The sequence below is a fragment of the Alexandromys fortis genome, unplaced genomic scaffold (genome assembly GCF_014885135.2).
Source record: "Alexandromys fortis isolate MF-2015 unplaced genomic scaffold, M_Fortis_MF-2015_v1.1 scaffold_133, whole genome shotgun sequence".
NCBI lineage: Eukaryota > Metazoa > Chordata > Mammalia > Rodentia > Cricetidae > Alexandromys > Alexandromys fortis.
In genome coordinates, this window is record NW_026068030.1 from 168,314 (window position 1) to 183,793 (window position 15,480).

A 15,480-nucleotide genomic window follows, 5' to 3' on the forward strand; every position below is an offset into this window, starting at 1 on the left:
AAGTCTTGGAGGAGTCTTCAGAGGGAAGCTGGCGTGACCAGGATGTTAGGTGGCAGAGATTGAGAAAGGCTTGCAGGCAGGGCGCCTCAAGGTGTGCTCAGGGAGTGGCGCATGGACCAGTTTGACTGCTGGGGTACAGCATTTGTCTTGGGAGCCAGGGCAGAAAGACAGGTGCAGAGCAGAGCCAGGAAGGTCTCGGTAAAAACGCGGAGGAGTTTGAACCTTACCATGCACCCACAGAGGGGACTGGAGGACCAGGGGAGCATTCCAGTATAGTTTTGGAGAAGAAAGGAGCTTACTACTTACCGTAATGCTTATCTTAATGGTAGCAGTTCTGGGCTTTTTTTTTTTCGGGGGGGGGGGGCGGGGCGGGATCTGCCTCCTATCCTACTTAATTGATGTCTGTCCGCCTTAGCTATGTATGTGCTTTAAACTCAGGGACAGTAGCACAGTCCTTATGCTGAACAAACTACCTGTCTGAAGAGGGATGGGGTAGGGGGCTGAACTGAAAGGAAAGCAGAACTGAACCTCACAGAGGTTGAGAACAGGCTGACAGTGTGAGCCATGCAGCCACTAAATGCCCCTCTCCCTGGGTACCTCTTTTTCATTCCTTCCTGGCTTCATCACATTAATGTGACTCACACATAATTTTTCTGTCATTTAAGTTGTTATCTATTTTGGTTATTGTACAGAAGATAGATTATAGATACCTATTTGACTTTTAGAATTAATGCTTCTCATTATTTCCCACTGTTAAAAATATAAGTATTGCTAGTTAAATGCTGTCCCTAATTTCTTGGCCTACCCTATTCTTAATTGACATCAATAAATACATTTCTCGGCCTACCTACCCTATTCTTAATTGACATCAGTAAATAAGCAATCTATAATAGTCATTAGAAAAATCATGTTCAACAGAACGAAACTAAGTGTGGAGTGGAATTTCTTTCCCCCACCCTGCAAAGTGACCCAAGTTATCCACTACCAACTAATTTTTGTGGTTCCTCTCAGAATTCTCTCCCTGGCTCCCTGCCATTTTATACTTTCCTTGTGCCTCTCCCTCTACTCCTACACACACACATAGACACAGACACACAGACACACACACCTTTAAATTGTGGGCAGGGGGTGAGGGGCAGATGACACCCTCTACCTTGCACCAGGGATCTCTTTCCTGATGCTCAGCACTGGGGAAGGAGGAGGCACACGCCTGCTCTCTCCCGGCAGAGCCTTGTGATTTCAGCAGGGAGGAATGGATGAAGGATGCAAAGCCAACAGAAGGGGGGAAGGAGCAGCGCTGGACAATCACTGCTAGGAAATAAGCCAGACCCTGGTGAGGTAATGCGTGTGCTGTTTCATGGACTTCGTTAAAGTTAGAGGACCCCTGGGACTTCAGGGGATGAGGGAGCTGTGTCATGCCGTGAAATGTGGAGTGTTGCACTCTGGGAAGGAATCCTGCTTTCGTTTGAGGGTAAATTTTCTATCTTGATGTGCAATTTGTTTTCGTTTTGTTTTGTTGTTTTGTCAGCTTGACCCAAGCTGTAGCTATCTGGGAGCAGGAAAACTTGGTTGAAGAATTGTCTCCATCAGATTGGCCTGTGGGCAAGCCTGTGGAGGTATGGCTTTGATCAATGGTTGATGTGGGAGAGACCAGGCCAGTGTGGGCGGTGCCATCTCTGGGCAGGTGGTCCTGGGTGTGGAGGAAAGCAAACCAAGAAAACCTTGGGATGCAAGCCAGGAAGCAATGTTCCTGCATGGCCTCTGCTTCAGTTTTTGCCCCCATGTTCCTGGCTGACAACATCCCTTCACGATGGACTATAAACTGTAAGCTGAAATAAACCCCTCTTTTCCCAAGCTCCTTGCATATGGGACCTGAGTCTTCTACCTTCATTCAAGGTGATCTCAATGTGGCTTTTCTTTCTGATGTTGGTTTGGACAAGACGCATTTTCAATTTTGGACTCTGTCTTTAGCTAGCAGTGTGACTGCATCAAGACATTTACGCTCTCTTGGCTTTAGTTTTGCTGAGGCAGCATCATTTCTGAGGCCATTAGGTCTCTGAGTTAGAAAACTTGCACCAGTACCCTTGGTTTCCTTGCCTTAAAATGGGATTAATCATGTCCATCTCACAGATCAGGAGTGACAGTCAGATGGGAGAAAGTCCTTCCTTATCTGCTACATTCTGAGCAATTGCTAATTTGCTAGAAGAATGGTGGAGTCTGGGACTTGTGACATTTTCCCACAGGCTCCTCACCTTACTCTGGAGCTCATCTTTTTTTCACGGCATCACATAAAAATAAGCTGCACCCGTTCTGTGTGTACAGTTCAATGGGCTCTGACAAACACATAGGCCCTCATTACGGCCACCTCAACACAGACACAAACTGTTCCCACCACTTAGAAATAGCTCCACATGTGCCTCTCTGAACAGTCCCACTTCTGGCCCTAGGCACAAGTCAGCATAAATAAGCAGGGCCTTCTCCAGAATTTCACGAGTCTCTGGGGCCAAGTTTTCCTCCTTTAGCAGGATGGTGCAGGGTGTCCCTCCCTGTCGCACGCATGTCAACTGCTGGCACTTGTTGCTAAGCATCACCCACTGAGTGGATGTCCTAAGACACCACTTAACAATTCAAAGTGAAAACTAAGACCTCTCCTTCTGCTCTGACACCCCAGGGGCCTAGACCTCTGATCCTGGGGCCTCCCACATGGACTGCTCCTCCCTAGTTAGAAAGAACGTGTGTCTGCTTCATCCTTACCCAGCAGTCAGGAAAGAGAGCTGTGGTCTTTGTAGCTGGGGCTTCCCCTGGACTCTCGCTTGCTCCTGTAGTCTTGAACTTCACACTGCTTTGCTTATGTTGTCCCCGATATCTCTCCCTGACAGGTTCCTCTCTGACCCAGGATAAGGTGAAATTACCCCCAGCAAGGTCAAGGCTTTCTATATCCATAAAGCTCTGGTTAAAAAGCAACTTAGATCCCTAGAAGGGTGGCCCACAAGGCTGCGAATAACCACGCTGAGACTATTAGTACAAATAAACGTATCAGATCAGTGTCGGGTCTCCTAACAACGACCCATGTGGATGGGACCAGAAAAACTTTGCTAGTTCCATGGGGCCAGCCCACACTTGCAGAAGCAAGATTTAGGAGATTGTGTGGGCCGTGGGAGGGAAATCTAGCTCCTAGCTGTGCAGCGTTGGGGTGGATTCTGCACATCTTTGATCATAGTCTGGTTTGGTCCTTCCCTTCCCTTCTCAGCTGTGTGCTCACCTATCTCCCCTCTGATCCTGGTTTACTATCAGGCACAGGGGCGGGGATAATAATAGTTACCATTTATGACAGCACCTACGCATGCTGCTGGGCACTTTACATATATTATGTCTCTTCTCACACCAACCCTTTGAGCAGTGTGTTATTAGTCCATTTTATAGATGGAAAAATCCAAGGCACAGACAGTGGAAGTCACTTGTTAAAGTCTCTCAGCTGTAGAACCAGGGTTGAATTCAGTGCTGTAGGACCCTTTGGCTAGTGCCCCCAACTCATGAAATGTCAGATCACCTCATTTTGGCCTCCGTCTTCCCACCTCCATGCACACAAACTAACATGTATCATAATGTAAAGTACTATCAAATAGAATTTTCTATTTTAGAATTTCATGAAATGGAGTCATCTGGAATGTATTCTTTGGCATTTGAGACCTTTGGTTTACATTAGAGATGTGAAGTTTACTCACAGGGCTGTGTGGTGATTTGTTCTCGAAGTGTGTGATTCATGCTCATTCATCGCATGAAGAACACCTTATTTTTAAGGCCTCTTGATCTACGGCTAAATGTTCTACCCTTGAATTGCTGCAATGGGTGACTCCCATGGTTTATCCTGCTAAGTCTGTGTGCCATCTAAACAGGTTTAATCCTATGCAAGGTACTTCCATTAAGGTTTTACTAACCTCAGCAGTCACCGATTGATTAATATCTACCTAGGCAGTCTGTAGCCAGACTCTTCGCTCCCAATGTTCTGTCTGTTCCGAGACAGTGGCAGTCTGAAGTTCCTCTGAGATCTACTGGGAGGCTTTAATACTCTTCCTTGATAGCTGTTTGATACTCTGCAAACCACCTGCCTCAGCTTCCCCGTGTACAAAATGAGGGGAATGGCAATGTTATGGTTTGAATGTGTCCCCCCTCCCAACTAAGCTTCATGTGTGGGGAATTTAATCCCCAAATTCATTTGCAACGGTATTTATAGTTGAGGCTTTTGGGAGGCAACTGGGATCAGATGCCATCATGAGAGTGGGTCCCTTTATGAAGCCTGTAGTGGCTTTCCACAAGGAGGAAGCTCGAGCTGTCACCCTGGTTGTGTCTTCTCATGTTGTGATGCAATCAAAAGATTCTCACCCGATGCCTCTTGGTAAGATGTTCACTTTATCCTTGTGACTGTGACTTCCCCAGCTTCAGAACCTAAACTAACTTCTTTTCCCCATAAATCCACTCAATCTCCGAAATCTTGTTACTAAAACAGAAAAAAAAAAAAAAAAAAAAACTTAAGGAAGGTGGCCATGATGTTGGTCGTAGATAAGGCAAAGCAAGCGTGGTGAGACACAGCAATGGAAGTCCAGCAATCGCTATGTGACTTAGAGATGCAGGCCCTTTGTATTTATGCCCAGGTTTATTTGTGAAGTAGGTTGAGGAATCGATGGTGAAGCCTACTGAAAGAAAGGAAGAATCTGATTAAAATTAGTCTCAAAATAGAGGTTTGGCTGAACCCCTGCTCTCAAGATGAGACCAGAGAAAGCAAAAAAATAAAAGATCAACCAAGAGAAATCACCACCCATCCACCTCCATCAAGAAGCACTAGCGGACTAAGTACCCTGTTGGCACTTCGGGGATGCACTGTGTTTCTCTCTGTGTTTACATACTCCTTAAGCTTCCTCTATACTGCTGAGGAATTAAAGTTCTCTAAAGCATTCTGTTTCTTCCTAGGGCCAAAAAAGGAGTGGAGAATCTGCGAGCCAGTGTTGTTTGTCTTGTTTGGGTTACGTGGAAGAGGAATCTCAGCTTGAAAAAATGGTTAGAAGAAGCCACACAAGGGCCCTGAGTTTAAAAATGGATAGAAGAAGCCACACAAGGGGCATGAGCTGACTTGGAGGCTGATGGAAGACGGAAGGGTAGGTAGTGTGGGAATTAGCTTGGAGTTATGCATTACATCCTAGTGTGTATTTACCTAAATACCTTCTTGCCTCCATTCTTATCAGATTTCATAGCAATGTAAAAAAAAAAAAACCCAAAACACACACACATACACATACATACACACACACACAAACATCGATTCACAACCGTTTTAATATTTCAATTCATTTCTGCAGCAGTGGTGTGTAAAAAGAGTACAAGTCAGTCGTGTGGAGGAGCCTGCGGTTCAGATTCCTCATGGTCATGTTTGTGTGTCTCGTGAGAAATCCTGCCTGCCCTGCCTTCCCTGCCTTGCTTGCATGGCTGCCTGAGAAGACAGCGATGCCAAGCCGAGGAATTACCGTGTGGTGTTATTAACACCCAGGCAGGTAGATGGGTGGGAGGAAAAGGAAGAGCGCACACATGTCTTAGTGAACTGAGGCATGCCAAAAATTTAATAAGGGCAGGTTGAGGCAAGTGCCAAACGCAATCCCCCGGGAACACGCTGAGATCTCAGTCATTGTCAAGAGTTTACTGGTTAGATCTTGGGAGGGGAAAAGAAAACGGCAAACTGGTCGTGGTTTAAGGTTGATTTTTAGTTTAGCAAGCATGGGCGGGGAGAGGAATAAAGTAAAGTGCCAACTATGTGTTCCAGGCTTGTACAGTTCACTGCTAGAATGTGCTTGCCAGTCTACACCCGCATCTCTAGGGAATTCACTTCTCCAGAGAGCCAGCAAGAAGGCTGGCAGAAGCCATGCTTATTTTAAAAGATAAGGGCTCCTTTGGTTTTAAAATCTTATTGTTTTGTCTTGTCAAATAAGTACTCCCAGCAATTGAGAAGGAGAGGCAGGTGGATCCCTGAGTTCAAGCTCAACCTGGTCTACAGCGTGAGTTCCAGGACAGCTAGGACTACATAGAGAAACCCTGTCTCAAAAACACTCCCCCCACACCTCACAAAAGGACTTGGTAGTAGGAGAACTCTCATTTGAGCACAGATTGCTTTTCTTTCAATTTTGAACTGAAGAAGTTTTTACTAAAGAATTCTAACAGGTAACTTAAGATCAGCTTAGTGTCTTTCTTCTGCTGTGATATGGCTAAGGCAACTTGTAGGAGGAAGAATTTATTTTGGGCTTCTGTTTCCAGAGGCCTGGAGTCTGATGGCAGACCTCAGATAGCAGGGAACAGGCAGCCGAGGGCTCACATCTTGGACAGCAAACAGAAAAGAGAGAAAGGAAACCGGAAATTGTGTGAATCCGTTGAAACTCCAAAACCTTTCTCCAGCAATGCTGCACCTCCTAATCCTTCGAAACAGCCACCCGCAGAGGACCAAGTATTCAGATGCCCGAGACTTATGGGGAACATTTTATTCAAATCACCACAAATTTCTTCTAACTTCATTAGTTACTGTTATATATACTATGTATTATATATACACATCTTACATACTATTACATATGCAATATATATGTATATATATATTCTAAGTACTATTACAAAGTTACTATTACAATGCCATATATTATATATTCCATAAATTTTTCAAGTGACTATTCTATAGACACACTGATGCATATACATTTTTGCATACAGACAATAGCAACCACTGTTCAGAAACTAATATTGACCTTTCTAAATCTATCCCTGAGCCCGAGTGTTTCCCCACCCCCAAAACCAGATCATGCACTCTGAGAGCCACCTAGCGATCAAGGTCAGCAACTGCATTTGCTCCTTCAAATTCCAGGTATGCCAGCCAATAAAATTTGTTCACAAAAATCATAGAAAATCTCACATCTCATACTTTTCAGTGAGTTGTGTTAGTGATATGACTTTCACATAGTATCATGATTATAAAGATGGAGAGAGGCTGTGAGGCAGAACACTTTCTTTTTTTTTTTTGTTTTTCGTTTTTTTGTTTGTTTGTTTGTTTGTTTTGAGACAGGGTTTCTCTGTGGCTTTGGAGCCTGTCCTGGAACTAGCTCGGTAGACCAGGCTGGTCTCGAACTCACAGAGATCCGCCTGGCTCTGCCTTCCGAGTGCTGGGATTAAAGGTGTGCGCCACCATCGCCCGGTGGCAGAACACTTTCTTGATTTTCTTCATTTTCTTCATCTCACTAAGAAAGGCCTTCAACCAGCCCAGGAAGGAAGGGAGGAGTTTGTGATGAGGTAGCTTAACTCTACAAAGGACTGCTTCAAATACAACAAAAGGCAGAGAACAAGTGGTCTGGGAAGTGCCTGCTGAGAGAAAAGGACAGCGGCTGTCATCTCTCTCCCCCCTTCCTCCCTCTCTCCCTCACCCCACCTTTGTCGTGTGTGTGTGTGTGTGTGTGTGTGTGTGTGTGTGTGTGTGCATGCGCGCACTCCATTCTGAGCTGGAGAGAGGGATCCACATGCTAAAGTTGGAATATCTTCATATCTTCTGGGCAGGGCACCAGTGAAGAAAAGTTGTTGTGGTTGTGTGGTGTTCTTTCTTTTTCTTCCTCTATGCCCCTTCGAACTCAAGACTGCTTCTCTTCCTTAGCCATTTCTCCCTTCCTCCCTTCTTTTTCTCTTCTTCATTCCTTTTCTTCCTTTCTTATTCGGAACTCCTATCCATATATTGGAGTAAAAGGAAAGCCCAATACCCCCTGTACTAGGTGTTTAATGTACTTAGTTTTTGATGTTTATTTTGAGATTTTCGAGAGCTACTGGGATTAGTGGAAAGAGTAAGACCTTGAGCTAACCTTCCTGGGTCTGAACGTCTTTTCAGATGGATTCTATAGATTTCTATGATCCTGTTACCTCTGTTGCCGACGACTGCATTCATATATGTAAAAGTCTGCTACTCAGAGGCAGAAAGAGAAGGCTGAGGTAGTGCAGGGAGCTAACTTTGGCAGGATATATATGAAAAGGCGATTTTTATGTTCACCCTAGCACTGTGACTTCAAAGTTGCAGTTTGGGCCTATTCATTCGACAGAATTTACTGAACTCTTTTGATAGACTGGACACTGTGCTAAGCATTGGAGGCACGGTGGCAAAAAAGAAAATAGAAACCCCTACACACCTGGCCTCCCAGCTCACCTGCTGGGAGGAGCAAGGGACTGGCATCACCTTAGTAACTTTTTAGAAAAGTTAACACTAGGAAAGAATTAAAACAGGTGGAAGGGGGATTGCATTGTGGGAGGCAGTATCTATGACTAGATAGAGTGAGGCTTAAACAGACAATGGGAACAATGAGCTGTATCAGCTGTCAGTGGAAGAGCCATTGCTGAAGGCTAGACTGGATGCTAGGACACACAGGGGGCCGTGGCCTCAGCCAAACAGGAGAGGAGAAACCCTGAAGCCTGGAGTTAGTGGGGCATGCTGGGACTGGAGACTGGTCAGTTGGATGCAGACATGGCTTCATGTCTGGGCAGACAAAGGTTGATAAGTATACACTAGGAGAGTAGCATCTGCCCAAGAACTGTTGGGCAGTGTGGTGTGGTGGGCTAGGCTGAGGTCAGCAAGGAGAAGGGGAGACAAGCTCGACAACGTGGCCTGGAACTGGTTTTGGGGACTGGCGTGTGGAGCTAAAGCTTCCTTCTCTGTAAGTCAGAATCAGCAATAATTCTGCACATGGAAGCCTTTTGCTTAAATACAGCTGCTCTGAACAGAGCTGAGCAAGTCTTTGTGGTATAATTGAGCATCCTTTGGATATGTGCTCAAGAGTGGTATAGCTGGGCCTTTGGTGGGTTGATACCCAGTTTTCTGAGGAACACGCTGACTTCCAGAGTAGTTGCACAAGTTGGCACTCCCACCAGCAATGGAGGGGTTTTCCCCTTGTTTCGCATCCTCTCCAGCATGAGCTGTCACTTGTGTTTTGATCTTAGCCTTCTGGCAGATTTAAGATGGAGTCTCAGAGTAAGAAAAGGGAAGATTCTTAAGGGACATTTGTGAAGGTTTTCGGGGGGGCTTCTGTCTCCCCACACAGTTGTTTGGTTCTCCTAGCTGGGCAGGATAGGAAGAGCATGGCCTGCAGGAAGGGGCAGGCTTTCTGCTGCTTGCTACTTGAGGACAGAGCAAGTAGGAACTTCAGCCAGACTCTGACTGTGTTCCCCTCTTCTTTTCCAATGTGTTATAGCCCTGCTGACTGTTCTTCTAGTCTTGTCTTTTGCTCTGTACTTCTTCCCTGTGATTTGAGTTTTGCTTTGAATCATCCAGCAGTGGCTGGAATGGAAATCAAGGGCACTGTCTGTGAGCCTCTCTGCATTTTTCTAGTTCTTTCCTTCCGTGCCGGCCTCTCCACTGACCTCAGGTCTAGGCCTGCACCCAAAGGTTATGTTTGGGCAGATTGGGCTCTTCAGTCCACCCAGTTCTTTACTTGTCTTTTAGCTTCTTATGAGGATTGATTTCACCTTCTTTTATTATCTTTCCAGCTTAAACTATACCCCACACTCTCTGTGAAATTTTGAGAACTGAGAACAAGTCAAAACAATAACAAAACCCCTGTGGGGAAATGGCAGTTACCTTGTCATTAACTTAACTATTTTAACTTTTGTCACAGCTCTTTATGAAGCACCCAGTTGTAGCAGGCCGATAAAGAGAGTAAGAAAAAAAAAAAAAACATAGATCTTCTTTTGGTTCTTGAAGAGTTGGGAGTTTAATACCAAAATCCATGGATATTTACATACAAAGCAACCCAATGTCCCGAATATGTGGGTCAGCCCTACATCTTTTATCTTTGATCTTCATCCATTACTGCCTGTGAATAGAAGATCTTACCTGAGTTCTGGGGTAGGACTTCACAGTCTGCTATGAAGACCCTTTAGCATTAAGATCACTAATTAGAGACTACCGTCTGCTTGGCTCCAGGAAACTAAGTCTCTGGTGATCCAAAACAATTTCAGAATAATCTCTTTGTCCCAGGGAAGAATTCTGAGTTAAGGTCAAAAGAAAGAAACGAGGTGCTGCGCCAGCCTTTAGCATACAGACTGCTATGTGGGGAGGTTAGAGAAGGAGCTCCTGCTGCACATCTCTCGGAGGTCCCGAGACAGAGCACAGATAACTCTTCTGCCAGACTTATGTGAGCCGTAATTGTCCCAGACGCTCCACAGTCATTGCAGTTTGATGTTATAGAAAATCATGATTTGCTTATCCGATGGGCAATGAAACTTAATTCAGCAAAGGCCAAGGTAACTGGCTCAAGGTTCTGCATCTGGTAAGCACAAAGGGGACCTTCAAACATAGCCTGAAACTATGAAACTGAAATTGCTAAGTTTGGCTCTTGCTTGTCCGTGTGGACAACAGGGATCTTATTTATGTGAGTATCTTGGTAGGGGTGACCAGGTTCTTGGGGATCCATGGATTGAGACTATTCACAAAATAAGGAAATACTAAAGAACATTAGATGCCGGGGAATGAGCATCCCAGTCTGGAGAGAATGAGGTTGCTAAGTAACATGGGCCTCTACTCTTAACATCAAAGCTGTGGCAGGGTGTGATGGCCACTAAGATGTGTCTCCTGGGGCTGGAGAGAGGACGCAGCAGCTAACAGTACTTGTTGCTACGGAAGATACTATGTGTTCTGTTCCCAGGACCCACATGGTGGCTCACAACCATCCATAACTCCAGTTCCAGGGCATCTGATACCCTCTTCTAAACCCATTGGACACTGGACACGCATATAGTATGTATATAGGTGAAACACTCATACATATAAAATAAAATAAATCTAAAAGATTGAACAAATGAGGGACTCAAACGCATTCCTATGAGATCCAACTGCAAAGTATATACATTGCTCAGGAGAATTGTGGTTCAGACGAGCCCAGCAAGAGAGCTACCTATGGTCATCTCAGAGCCCATTAAGCAGTTATAGGACATTTTTACTAGAGAATGCTCTATCACTGTTAAGGAATTAGCTAAGATAATCTAACATGCCAATATGGGGAAAGTTATAAGACTAGTGGTTGAATGAATAAAGCTATTTCAGAAAAATTCACACATATACTTGATTATCATTATAGAAAACACACACCAAATGTAGGTGTCTGAATCATATCAGTCTCGACATGATGGAGCAATGAGAAGCATCCCCCTCAGAAGCTCATGGGGCTCTTGTCAATGTTAGGAACAACAGAAAAACAAGGACTCGCCCTCAGGCAAGGCAGCTTATCCAAATATAGCACACTTACATGGCCTAGTTTGAAAGATGCTTTACACTTAAAAGATCAATTTGTATGCAGTCTGGGGGACAGATGACACATAACAGGCACTAGACGTTGTGCACCCTGCCAACTTGCTGTGTGAGTCTCTAGTCGGGGTCTTCCCCTTGCGGGCTTGCATGCCCCCCCCCAGAGCTGTTCAAGCTTCTCCCACAACTGTGTGTTCCTGCTGTTCTTGTCCATCTCAGCTGCTGCCTCCTACCCTCGCCCCTGCTTACCACCAGCTTCCTTCTGCTCCCAGGAAGGAGGAGTCCCATCTACCAGAGAGATGACCTCTCCACCGGCTTTGGAGAGCTGATTCTTTAAATGACCACTGAGACTTGTTTTCCCACAGAAGACACACTTGAATTTTGTCTAAAGATTTTTCCATTTAGTTCTACGTGTATGTTTGTACGTCTGTGCCTGTGTGAGTTTTATACGCACAGATGTGCAAGCGGAGGTCAAAGGGCAACTGAAACCTCCTGGAATTGATGCAACAGATGGTTGTGGGCCACCTGATGTCAGTTCTGGGAACTGAACTTAGATCCTCTGCAAGTGTAATAAGTACTCTTAATATCGGTGTCACCTTCCCTTCCCCAGGAGATGCACTTTATTTTTATGTGTATGTGTGTGTGTGTTTTTTAAAGATTTATTCATTTTATTTTGTGTTTATGAGTGTTTGGCTTGCATATTTGTATGTGTATACCATATGTATGCAGTGTCCAAGACGTTCAGAAGAGAGCATTATATCCCCTGGAAACTGACGTTATAGATGGTTATGAACTGCCATGTGGTTGCTGGGAACCAAACCCAGGACCTCTGCAATAGCAGTCAGTGTTCTTAACCACTGAGCCCCTCATTTGCTTACTTGATGGGGACGTTGAAATCAACAGAGGCCAACTAACCATCTCCAAAAATTCTAGACCAGAGATTCTGCTCTGGTGTGAATACAGATAGTCCCCCCCCCCCCCAAGGTCACATGTTGAAGGCTTGGTCCCCAGGGTGGGACTTAACTGGAAGGTTTGGAAACATTGGGAATTGGGTACTGGCAGGATATTTTAAAGGTATTGCATGCAGTTGTTGGTTTTTTTACTCTTTGCTCTTTGGGGGTGGGGCTGCCACGTCGCTCCCAAATAATCACACAGAGACTTCATCTTTCTTATGAATGCCCGGCCATAGCTTGACTTATTTCTACCCAACTTTCCTTAGCTTAAATCATATCATCCATCTTTTGCCTCTGGGCTTTTACCTTTCTTTATTTCTGTATATCTTTTCTTTCCTTATTATTCCACGTGTGCCTATGTGGCTAGGTGGCTGGCCCCCAGCATCCTCCTCTCCTTTTCCTTCTCTCCCCTCTGTTACCTTTTTCTCCTTCTATTTATCCTTCTGCCTGTCAGTCCCACCTAACCCTCTCCTACCTTGCTGTTGATCATTCAGTGCTTTATTAGACATGCAAAGTAGCCCAGGTTCACAGAGTTAAACTAATGCAACATAAAAGAACGCAACATGCTGGACGGTGGTGGCGCACGCCTTTAATCCCAGCACTCGGGAGGCAGAGGCAGACAGATCTCTGTGAGTCCTAGGCCAGCCTTGTCTACAAGAGCTCGTTCCAGGACAGGAACCAAAAGCTATGAAGAAACCCTGTCTCGAAAATCAAAAAAAAAAAAAAAAAAAAAAAAAAAAAAGAAAAAAAAGAAAGAAAAAAGAATGCAACATATCTTTGCATCAATAAACAAATATTCCACAGCATAAACAAATGTAACACATTTTAAGTTAATATTTTACAACAATTGCAATCGTGTCTTGAAAAGAGATTTCAGGACCCAGTTCTCTGTCCACTTCTTTTTCTTGAACACTTCTTCTCTTAGAGGCCGTCCTGCTATTCTGGGCTGCCAGCTGCTGCTCTCTTGGGCTTAGAACAGTCAGGGCATCCTGATGTTGGGCTTTGAAACTCCAAGTCTGTGAGCTAAATTAAGCTTCTCTCTCCCTCTCTCCCTCTCGTTCTCTCTCTGAATCAAATATATTACCTTACTTGTCATGCTGCCTTCTTCCTAGGAAAATCTTAGGGACTGACCACTTTACACTACTGAAATTAATAAATAATAGTTTATCTTAAATATAATTAAAAACAAACTAATGTCTTAATTGTGTCAGAAATATATAAAGAAATCTATTTATAGTAAACAAATATTAATTTTGATCACTTGGCCTGAGCACATACAGCAGGTAGTGTAATGGAGCAGACAGTTGCTTGCTCCTATCTGTAGGGTTCAGATCCATGTATAGGCAGAGTGAAGGTGTGTGTTGCTAACTTAAACCCTGTGGATGAATTGTTATCAATTCTCGACTTTTCTCAGATGATCAAGAACTCACGGGAGAGATTCAATCCAAACAAAATTTCAATGCTTTTGAATTTATTTGGTTGCTCTATTCCTGGAAAAATCATTACATCTTAGAGCAGCGCAAAAATTACTTTGAGGTTATATTTAGTGTAGTTAATTTCTTAGCTCAGATATTTTTCACCCACACAGATGTCTGGTGGGAAACTTGGTGTCATCGCTGGGGGTGGTGGATGTTCTTTGTTGTGTGGGACAGATGCACCTTGTCCCCAAACAATGAGTGAAGAAGTGCCAGTGGCACCTATCCCCCACACTGGTGACAATCAGAAACACCCAGAAAAGTCTCCTATGAAAATCTAAGGAGGTGATACTGCCCTCATTTAGAACAAATGTTTTAATGATGATGTTTATTGTTTTCTTTGCCCTTAAACTTTTGTTTAAAACAAAGCTTCAAGGAGCAGCCTTAAATGTCAGGAAAAGGCTCAGTGAAGAAGGTGGCCCCGCCAGAGGAATTTTTCTCTATTTCATTTTCCCCCTTTTCCTCTCTGTGTCTGCCCTCCACACCTGGTTTCACTTAGAAAATCTGGAACTCTGGTGTCCTTCCCTTCTTTAGGACCCTAGTTTTTTTTAATCTACTTTTTTCCCTGCATGCTTGGGCACACACTCCTGATTTCTAAGAGCTCACCTTACTCTCCCAGGACTTGTCTCCTGTAATTTTAATTTCTATAGAGATGTTTAATCCTCAAGGGACACCCTTGACTTGGATAAATGTCAGGATCATAACAGGAACAAAATAGGCTTAAGCTAATGTTTTTAGGCTGCTTTTGATGAGTGAGGTGTCTTGATTGAACATATTGAAGACTGCAAATGGCTGGAGGCATTTTTTTTGGGGGGGAAACAATACTATGGTTTGGATGTGAGCCCAAGGCCCATGTGTGGGAGCCTTAATTCCCAATGCATAAGCATTGAAAGACAGCACTTTTGAGAGGTGACTAGGTCATGAAAACTCAGCCTTCTTGAACACAGTATTGCATTTTTGTAAGAGTGCATTGGCTGCAGTGGTGAGCTCCGTCTCTTTTTGTCCTGTCTTGTCCATTCACCTTTCTACCACAGGATGATGCAGTATGAAAACCTCCTTCAGGTGCCAGCACCATTTCCCTGCACCTCAAGAACTGTTAGACAAACATTTCAGGGCTTTATAAAGGACATATCTCAGACATCTTGCTATAGCAGAGCAGAGGGGCTAGGATAAGTTGGACCTTTTTAAAAATTAACAAAAAGTTTTAAAAGTACATCGGAATAGGACTGTGATGGGAGAATTTCCCTTCAGAGAAAGGAAAACCATAGAAAGCATTCTAGGCTTGCTGTTTGTTTCTTTTTACATTAAATTATTTTACATGTATGCATGTGTGAACACATGTGGAGTCAGAGGACAACTTTTGGAGGGAGTTTTCTCCTTCTACCATGTGGGTTTTGGGGATTGAACTCAGGCTTGGAGGTAAAAGCCTTTACCTGCTGAACCATCTTGTCTAGAGCATTCTGTTTCTTGTATCCACAGTCTTTGTGTGTACGTGTGTGTGTGTGTGTGTGTATATGTGTGTGTGTTATATCTGTCTTGTGAATGACTAGAAAGAGTTTAGCCATGCACAAAGTGCAAAACTTTATCTATTGATAATATTTAAGACTGGGTCTCTCCTCTCCTGTCTTAGGTCTCACCTAAGTTGATCTACAGCTTTCTATATAGCCAGGGATGATCCCGAACTTCTGATTTTCCTGTTTCCAATCCTCAAGGGCTGGGATCACAGATGCGCAATGCCATCCACTGA